Here is a 9,528-nt window from a genome sequence, read left to right as displayed (position 1 = left end):
CTGAACTCTTCCCTTTTAGTCAGCATTAGGGATTTGAACCCTAAACTGAACTCTTTTCCTTCAGTCAGCATTAGGGTTTTAAACCCTAAACTGAACTTTTTCCTTTAGTCAGCATTAGGGTTTTAAACCCTAAACTGCCTTTTTCCATTCAGTCAGTATTAGGGTTTTAAACCCTAAACTGAACTTTTCCAGCCAGTCAGTATTAAGGTTTTAAACCCTAAACTGAACTTTTTCCTTTAGTCAGCATTAGGGTTTTAAACTCTAAACTGAACTTTTTCCACTCAGTCAGTATTAGGGTTTTAAACCCTAAACTGAACTTTTCCAGCCAGTCAGTATTATGGTTTTAAACCCTAAACTGAACTTTTTCCTATAGTCAGCATTAGGGTTTTAAACCCTAAACAGAACTTTTTCCTTTAGTCAGCATTAGGGTTTTAAACCCTAAACTGAACTTTTTCCATTCAGTCAGCATTAGGGTTTTAAACCTTAAACTGAACCTTTTCCCTTTAGTCAAAATTAAGGTTTTAAACCCTAAACTGAACTCTTCCCTTTTAGGCAGCATTAGGGTTTTAAACCCTAAACTGAACTTTTCCAGCCAGTCAGTATTAGGGTTTTAAACCCTAAACTGAACTTTTTCCTATAGTCAGCATTAGGGTTTTAAACCCTAAATAGAACTTTTTCCTTTAGTCAGCATTAGGGTTTTAAACCCTAAACTGAACTTTTTCCATTCAGTCAGCATTAGGGTTTTAAACCCTAACCTGAACTTTTTCCATTCAGTCAGCATTAGGGTTTTAAACCCTAAACTGAACTTTTTTCATTCAGTCAGCATTAGGGTTTTAAACCCTAAACTGAACCTTTTCCCTTTAGTCAGTATTAGGGTTTTAAACCCTAAACTGAACTTTTTCCATTCAATCAGTATTAGGGTTTTAAACCCTAAACTGAACTTTTTCCATTCAATCAGTAGTAGAGTTTTAAACCATAAACTGAACTTTTCCATTCAGTCAGCATTAAGGTTTTAAACCCTGAACTGAACTTTTCCATTCAATCAGTTTTAGGGTTTTAAACCCTAAACTGAACTTTTCCTTTAGTTAGCATTAGAGTTTTAAACCGTAAACTGAACTTTTTCCATTCAGTCAGTATTAGAGTTTTAAACCCTAAACTGAACTTTTTCCATTCAGTCAGCATTAGGGTTTTAAACCCTAAACTGAACTTTTTCCATTCAGTCAGCATTAGGGTTTTAAACCCTAAACTGAACTTTTTCCATTCAGTCAGCATTAGGGTTTTAAACCCTAAACTGAACTTTTTCCATTCAGTCAGCATTAGGGTTTTAAACCCTAAACTGAACTTTTTCCATTCAGTCAGCATTAGGGTTTTAAACCCTAAACTGAACTTTTTTCATTCAGTCAGCATTAGGGTTTTAAACCCTAAACTAAACCTTTTCCCTTTAGTCAGCATTAGGGTTTTAAACCCTAAACTGAACTCTTCCCTTTAAGACAGCATTAGGGTTTTAAACCCTAAACTGAACTCTTTTCCTTCAGTCAGCATTAGGGTTTTAAAGCCTAAACTGAACTTTTTCCTTTAGTCAGCATTAGGGATTTAAACCCTAAACTGCCTTTTTCCATTCAGTCAGTATTAGGGTTTTAAACCCTAAACTGAACTTTTCCAGCCAGTCAGTATTAAGGTTTTAAACCCTAAACTGAACTTTTTCCTTCAGTCAGCATTAGGGTTTTAAAGCCTAAACTGAACTTTTCCCTTTAGTCAGCATTAGGGTTTTAAACCCTAAACTGAACTCTTCCCTTTAAGTCAGCATTAGGGTTTTAAACCCTAAACTGAACTCTTTTCCTTCAGTCAGCATTAGGGTTTTAAAGCCTAAACTGAACTTTTTCCTTTAGTCAGCATTAGGGATTTAAACCCTAAACTGCCTTTTTCCATTCAGTCAGTATTAGGGTTTTAAACCCTAAACTGAACTCTTCCCTTTAAGTCAGCATTAGGGTTTTAAACCCTAAACTGAACTCTTTTCCTTCAGTCAGCATTAGGGTTTTAAAGCCTAAACTGAACTTTTTCCTTTAGTCAGCATTAGGGATTTAAACCCTAAACTGCCTTTTTCCATTCAGTCAGTATTAGGGTTTTAAACCCTAAACTGAACTTTTCCAGCCAGTCAGTATTAAGGTTTTAAACCCTAAACTGAACTTTTTCCTTTAGTCAGCATTAGGGTTTTAAATTCTAAACTGAACTTTTTCCATTCAGTCAGTATTAGGGTTTTAAACCCTAAACTGAACTTTTCCAGCCAGTCAGTATTAGGGTTTTAAACCCTAAACTGAACTTTTTCCTATAGTCAGCATTAGGGTTTTAAACCCTAAATAGAACTTTTTCCTTTAGTCAGCATTAGGGTTTTAAACCCTAAACTGAACTTTTTCCATTCAGTCAGCATTAGGGTTTTAAACCCTAACCTGAACTTTTTCCATTCAGTCAGCATTAGGGTTTTAAACCCTAAACTGAACTTTTTTCATTCAGTCAGCATTAGGGTTTTAAACCCTAAACTGAACCTTTTCCCTTTAGTCAGTATTAGGGTTTTAAACCCTAAACTGAACTTTTTCCATTCAATCAGTATTAGGGTTTTAAACCCTAAACTGAACTTTTTCCATTCAATCAGTAGTAGAGTTTTAAACCATAAACTGAACTTTTCCATTCAGTCAGCATTAAGGTTTTAAACCCTGAACTGAACTTTTCCATTCAATCAGTTTTAGGGTTTTAAACCCTAAACTGAACTTTTCCTTTAGTTAGCATTAGAGTTTTAAACCGTAAACTGAACTTTTTCCATTCAGTCAGTATTAGAGTTTTAAACCCTAAACTGAACTTTTTCCATTCAGTCAGCATTAGGGTTTTAAACCCTAAACTGAACTTTTTTCATTCAGTCAGCATTAGGGTTTTAAACCCTAAACTAAACCTTTTCCCTTTAGTCAGCATTAGGAATTAATACCCTAAACTGAACTCTTCCCTTTTAGTCAGCATTAGGGTTTTAAACCCTAATCTAAACTCTTTTCCTTCAGTCAGCATTAGGGTTTTAAACCCTAAACTGAACTTTTTCCTTTAGTCAGCATTAGGGTTTTAAACCCTAAACTGCCTTTTTCCATTCAGTCAGTATTAGGGTTTTAAACCCTAAACTGAACTTTTCCAGCCAGTCAGTATTAAGGTTTTAAACCCTAAACTGAACTTTTTCCTTTAGTTAGCATTAGGGTTTTAAACTCTAAACTGAACTTTTTCCATTCAGTCAGTATTAGGGTTTTAAACCCTAAATTGAACTTTTCCAGCCAGTCAGTATTAGGGTTTTAAACCCTAAACTGAACTTTTTCCTATAGTCAGCATTAGGGTTTTAAACCCTAAACAGAACTTTTTCCTTTAGACAGCATTAGGGTTTTAAACCCTAAACTGAACTTTTTCCATTCAGTCAGCATTAGGGTTTTAAACCCTAAACTGAACTTTTTCCAATCAGTCAGCATTAGGGTTTTAAACCCTAAACTGAACTTTTTTCATTCAGTCAGCATTAGGGTTTTAAACCCTAAACTGAACCTTTTCCCTTTAGTCAGTATTAGGGTTTTAAACCCTAAACTGAACTTTTTCCATTCAATCAGTATTAGGGTTTTAAACCCTAAACTGAACTATTTCCATTCAATCAGTAGTAGAGTTTTAAACCATAAACTGAACTTTTCCATTCAGTCAGCATTAAGGTTTTAAACCCTGAACTGAACTTTTCCATTCAATCAGTATTAGGGTTTTAAACCCTAAACTGAACTTTTCCTTTAGTTAGCATTAGGGTTTTAAACCCTAAACTGAACTTTTTCCATTCAGTCAGCATTAGGGTTTTTAACCCTAAACTGAACTTTTTCCATTCAGTCAGCATTAGGGTTTTAAACCCTAAACTGAACTTTTTTCATTCAGTCAGCATTAGGGTTTTAAACCCTAAACCGAACTTTTTCCATTCAGTCAGCATTAGGGTTTTAAACCCTAAACTGAACTTTTTTCATTCAGTCAGCATTAGAGTTTTAAACCCTAAACTGAACCTTTTCCCTTTAGTCAGTATTAGGGTTTTAAACCCTAAACTGAACTTTTTCCATTCAATTAGTATTAGGGTTTTAAACCCTAAACTGAACTTTTTCCTTTCAATCAGTAGTAGAGTTTTAAACCATAAACTGAACTTTTCCATTCAGTCAGCATTAAGGTTTTAAACCCTGAACTGAACTTTTCCATTCAATCAGTATTAGGGTTTTAAACCCTAAACTGAACTTTTCCTTTAGTTAGCATTAGGGTTTTAAACCCTAAACTGAACTTTTTCCATTCAGTCAGCATTAGGGTTTTAAACCCTAAACTGAACTTTTTCCATTCAGTCAGCATTAGAGTTTTAAACCCTAAACTGAACTTTTTCCATTCAGTCAGCATTAGGGTTTTAAACCCTAAACTGAACTTTTTCATTCAGTCAGCATTAGGGTTTTAAACCCTAAACTAAACCTTTTCCCTTTAATCAGCATTAGGGTTTTAAACCCTAAACTGAACTCTTCCCTTTTAGTCAGCATTAGGGATTTGAACCCTAAACTGAACTCTTTTCCTTCAGTCAGCATTAGGGTTTTAAACCCTAAACTGAACTTTTTCCTTTAGTCAGCATTAGGGTTTTAAACCCTAAACTGCCTTTTTCCATTCAGTCAGTATTAGGGTTTTAAACCCTAAACTGAACTTTTTCAGCCAGTCAGTATTAAGGTTTTAAACCCTAAACTGAACTTTTTCCTTTAGTCAGCATTAGGGTTTTAAACCCTAAACTGCCTTTTTCCATTCAGTCAGTATTAGGGTTTTAAACCCTAAACTGAACTTTTCCAGCCAGTCAGTATTAGGGTTTTAAACCCTAAACTGAACTTTTTCCTATAGTCAGCATTAGGGTTTTAAACCCTAAACAGAACTTTTTCCTTTAGTCAGCATTAGGGTTTTAAACCCTAAACTGAACTTTTTCCATTCAGTCAGCATTAGGGTTTTAAACCTTAAACTGAACCTTTTCCCTTTAGTCAAAATTAAGGTTTTAAACCCTAAACTGAACTCTTCCCTTTTAGGCAGCATTAGGGTTTTAAACCCTAAACTGAACTTTTCCAGCCAGTCAGTATTAGGGTTTTAAACCCTAAACTGAACTTTTTCCTATAGTCAGCATTAGGGTTTTAAACCCTAAATAGAACTTTTTCCTTTAGTCAGCATTAGGGTTTTAAACCCTAAACTGAACTTTTTCCATTCAGTCAGCATTAGGGTTTTAAACCCTAACCTGAACTTTTTCCATTCAGTCAGCATTAGGGTTTTAAACCCTAAACTGAACTTTTTTCATTCAGTCAGCATTAGGGTTTTAAACCCTAAACTGAACCTTTTCCCTTTAGTCAGTATTAGGGTTTTAAACCCTAAACTGAACTTTTTCCATTCAATCAGTATTAGGGTTTTAAACCCTAAACTGAACTTTTTCCATTCAATCAGTAGTAGAGTTTTAAACCATAAACTGAACTTTTCCATTCAGTCAGCATTAAGGTTTTAAACCCTGAACTGAACTTTTCCATTCAATCAGTTTTAGGGTTTTAAACCCTAAACTGAACTTTTCCTTTAGTTAGCATTAGAGTTTTAAACCGTAAACTGAACTTTTTCCATTCAGTCAGTATTAGAGTTTTAAACCCTAAACTGAACTTTTTCCATTCAGTCAGCATTAGGGTTTTAAACCCTAAACTGAACTTTTTCCATTCAGTCAGCATTAGGGTTTTAAACCCTAAACTGAACTTTTTTCATTCAGTCAGCATTAGGGTTTTAAACCCTAAACTAAACCTTTTCCCTTTAGTCAGCATTAGGAATTAATACCCTAAACTGAACTCTTCCCTTTTAGTCAGCATTAGGGTTTTAAACCCTAATCTAAACTCTTTTCCTTCAGTCAGCATTAGGGTTTTAAACCCTAAACTGAACTTTTTCCTTTAGTCAGCATTAGGGTTTTAAACCCTAAACTGCCTTTTTCCATTCAGTCAGTATTAGGGTTTTAAACCCTAAACTGAACTTTTCCAGCCAGTCAGTATTAAGGTTTTAAACCCTAAACTGAACTTTTTCCTTTAGTTAGCATTAGGGTTTTAAACTCTAAACTGAACTTTTTCCATTCAGTCAGTATTAGGGTTTTAAACCCTAAACAGAACTTTTTCCATTCAGTCAGCATTAGGGTTTTAAACCCTAAACTGAACTTTTTTCATTCAGTCAGCATTAGGGTTTTAAACCCTAAACTGAACCTTTTCCCTTTAGTCAGTATTAGGGTTTTAAACCCTAAACTGAACTTTTTCCATTCAATCAGTATTAGGGTTTTAAACCCTAAACTGAACTTTTTCCATTCAATCAGTAGTAGAGTTTTAAACCATAAACTGAACTTTTCCATTCAGTCAGCATTAAGGTTTTAAACCCTGAACTGAACTTTTCCATTCAATCAGTATTAGGGTTTTAAACCCTAAACTGAACTTTTCCTTTAGTTAGCATTAGGGTTTTAAACCCTAAACTGAACTTTTTCCATTCAGTCAGCATTAGGGTTTTTAACCCTAAACTGAACTTTTTCCATTCAGTCAGCATTAGGGTTTTAAACCCTAAACTGAACTTTTTTCATTCAGTCAGCATTAGGGTTTTAAACCCTAAACTGAACTTTTTTCATTCAGTCAGCATTAGAGTTTTAAACCCTAAACTTAACTTTTTCCATTCAGTCAGCATTAGGGTTTTAAACCCTAAACTGAACTTTTTCCATTCAATTAGTATTAGGGTTTTAAACCCTAAACTGAACTTTTTCCTTTCAATCAGTAGTAGAGTTTTAAACCATAAACTGAACTTTTCCATTCAGTTAGCATTAAGGTTTTAAACCCTGAACTGAACTTTTCCATTCAATCAGTATTAGGGTTTTAAACCCTAAACTGAACTTTTCCTTTAGTTAGCATTAGGGTTTTAAACCCTAAACTGAACTTTTTCCATTCAGTCAGCATTAGAGTTTTAAACCCTAAACTGAACTTTTTCCATTCAGTCAGCATTAGGGTTTTAAACCCTAAACTGAACTTTTTTCATTCAGTCAGCATTAGGGTTTTAAACCCTAAACTAAACCTTTTCCCTTTAATCAGCATTAGGGTTTTAAACCCTAAACTGAACTCTTCCCTTTTAGTCAGCATTAGGGATTTGAACCCTAAACTGAACTCTTTTCCTTCAGTCAGCATTAGGGTTTTAAACCCTAAACTGAACTTTTTCCTTTAGTCAGCATTAGGGTTTTAAACCCTAAACTGCCTTTTTCCATTCAGTCAGTATTAGGGTTTTAAACCCTAAACTGAACTTTTTCAGCCAGTCAGTATTAAGGTTTTAAACCCTAAACTGAACTTTTTCCTTTAGTCAGCATTAGGGTTTTAAACCCTAAACTGCCTTTTTCCATTCAGTCAGTATTAGGGTTTTAAACCCTAAACTGAACTTTTCCAGCCAGTCAGTATTAGGGTTTTAAACCCTAAACTGAACTTTTTCCTATAGTCAGCATTAGGGTTTTAAACCCTAAACAGAACTTTTTCCTTTAGTCAGCATTAGGGTTTTAAACCCTAAACTGAACTTTTTCCATTCAGTCAGCATTAGGGTTTTAAACCTTAAACTGAACCTTTTCCCTTTAGTCAAAATTAGGGTTTTAAACCCTAAACTGAACTCTTCCCTTTTAGGCAGCATTAGGGTTTTAAACCCTAAACTGAACTTTTTTCCTTCAGTCAGCATTAAGGTTTTAAACCCTAAACTGAACTTTTTCCTTCAGTCAGCATTAGGGTTTTAAACCCTAAACTGCCTTTTTCCATTCAGTCAGTATTAGGGTTTTAAACCCTAAACTAAACCTTTTCCCTTTAGTCAGTATTAGGGTTTTAAACCCTAAACTGAACTCTTCCCTTTAAGTCAGCATTAGGGTTTTAAACCCTAAACTGAACTATTTTCCTTCAGTCAGCATTAGGGTTTTAAAGCCTAAACTGAACTTTTTCCTTTAGTCAGCATTAGGGATTTAAACCCTAAACTGCCGTTTTCCATTCAGTCAGTATTAGGGTTTTAAACCCTAAACTGAACTTTTCCAGCCAGTCAGTATTAAGGTTTTAAACCCTAAACTGAACTTTTTCCTTTAGTCAGCATTAGGGTTTTAAACTCTAAACTGAACTTTTTCCATTCAGTCAGTATTAGGGTTTTAAACCCTAAACTGAACTTTTCCAGCCAGTCAGTATTAGGGTTTTAAACCCTAAACTGAACTTTTTCCTATAGTCAGCATTAGGGTTTTAAACCCTAAATAGAACTTTTTCCTTTAGTCAGCATTAGGGTTTTAAACCCTAAACTGAACTTTTTCCATTCAGTCAGCATTAGGGTTTTAAACCCTAACCTGAACTTTTTCCATTCAGTCAGCATTAGGGTTTTAAACCCTAAACTGAACTTTTTTCATTCAGTCAGCATTAGGGTTTTAAACCCTAAACTGAACCTTTTCCCTTTAGTCAGTATTAGGGTTTTAAACCCTAAACTGAACTTTTTCCATTCAATCAGTATTAGGGTTTTAAACCCTAAACTGAACTTTTTCCATTCAATCAGTAGTAGAGTTTTAAACCATAAACTGAACTTTTCCATTCAATCAGCATTAAGGTTTTTAACCATGAACTGAACTTTTCCATTCAATCAGTATTAGGGTTTTAAACCCTAAACTGAACTTTTCCTTTAGTTAGCATTAGGGTTTTAAACCGTAAACTGAACTTTTTCCATTCAGTCAGCATTAGAGTTTTAAACCCTAAACTGAACTTTTTCCATTCAGTCAGCATTAGGGTGTTAAACCCTAAACTGAACTTTTTTCATTCAGTCAGCATTAGGGTTTTAAACCCTAAACTAAACCTTTTCCCTTTAGTCAGCATTAGGAATTTAAACCCTAAACTGAACTCTTCCCTTTTAGTCAGCATTAGGGTTTTAAACCCTAAACTGAACTCTTTTCCTTCAGTCAGCATTAGGGTTTTAAACCCTAAACTGAACTTTTTCCTTTAGTCAGCATTAGGGTTTTAAACCCTAAACTGCCTTTTTCCATTCAATTAATATTACGGTTTTAAACCCTAAACTGAACTTTTCCAGCCAGTCAGTATTAAGGTTTTAAACCCTAAACTGAACTTTTCCAGCCAGTCAGTATTAGTGTTTTAAACCCTAAACTGAACTTTTTCCTATAGTCAGCATTAGGGTTTTAAACCCTAAACTGAACTTTTTCCATTCAGTCCAGCATTAGGGTTTTAAACCCTAAACTGAACTTTTTTCATTCAGTCAGCATTAGGGTTTTAAACCCTAAACTACACCTTTTCCCTTTAGTCAGCATTAGGGTTTTAAACCCTAAACTGAACTCTTCCCTTTTAGTCAGCATTAGGGTTTTAAACCCTAAACTGAACTATTTTCCTTCAGTCAGCATTAGGGTTTTAAACCCTAAACTGAACTTTTTCCATTCAGTCAGCATTAGGGTTTTAAACCGTA

The sequence above is a fragment of the Nicotiana sylvestris genome, chromosome 12 (genome assembly GCF_000393655.2).
Source record: "Nicotiana sylvestris chromosome 12, ASM39365v2, whole genome shotgun sequence".
Taxonomy (NCBI): domain Eukaryota; kingdom Viridiplantae; phylum Streptophyta; class Magnoliopsida; order Solanales; family Solanaceae; genus Nicotiana; species Nicotiana sylvestris.
Note: the sequence above shows the minus strand (reverse complement) of the source record.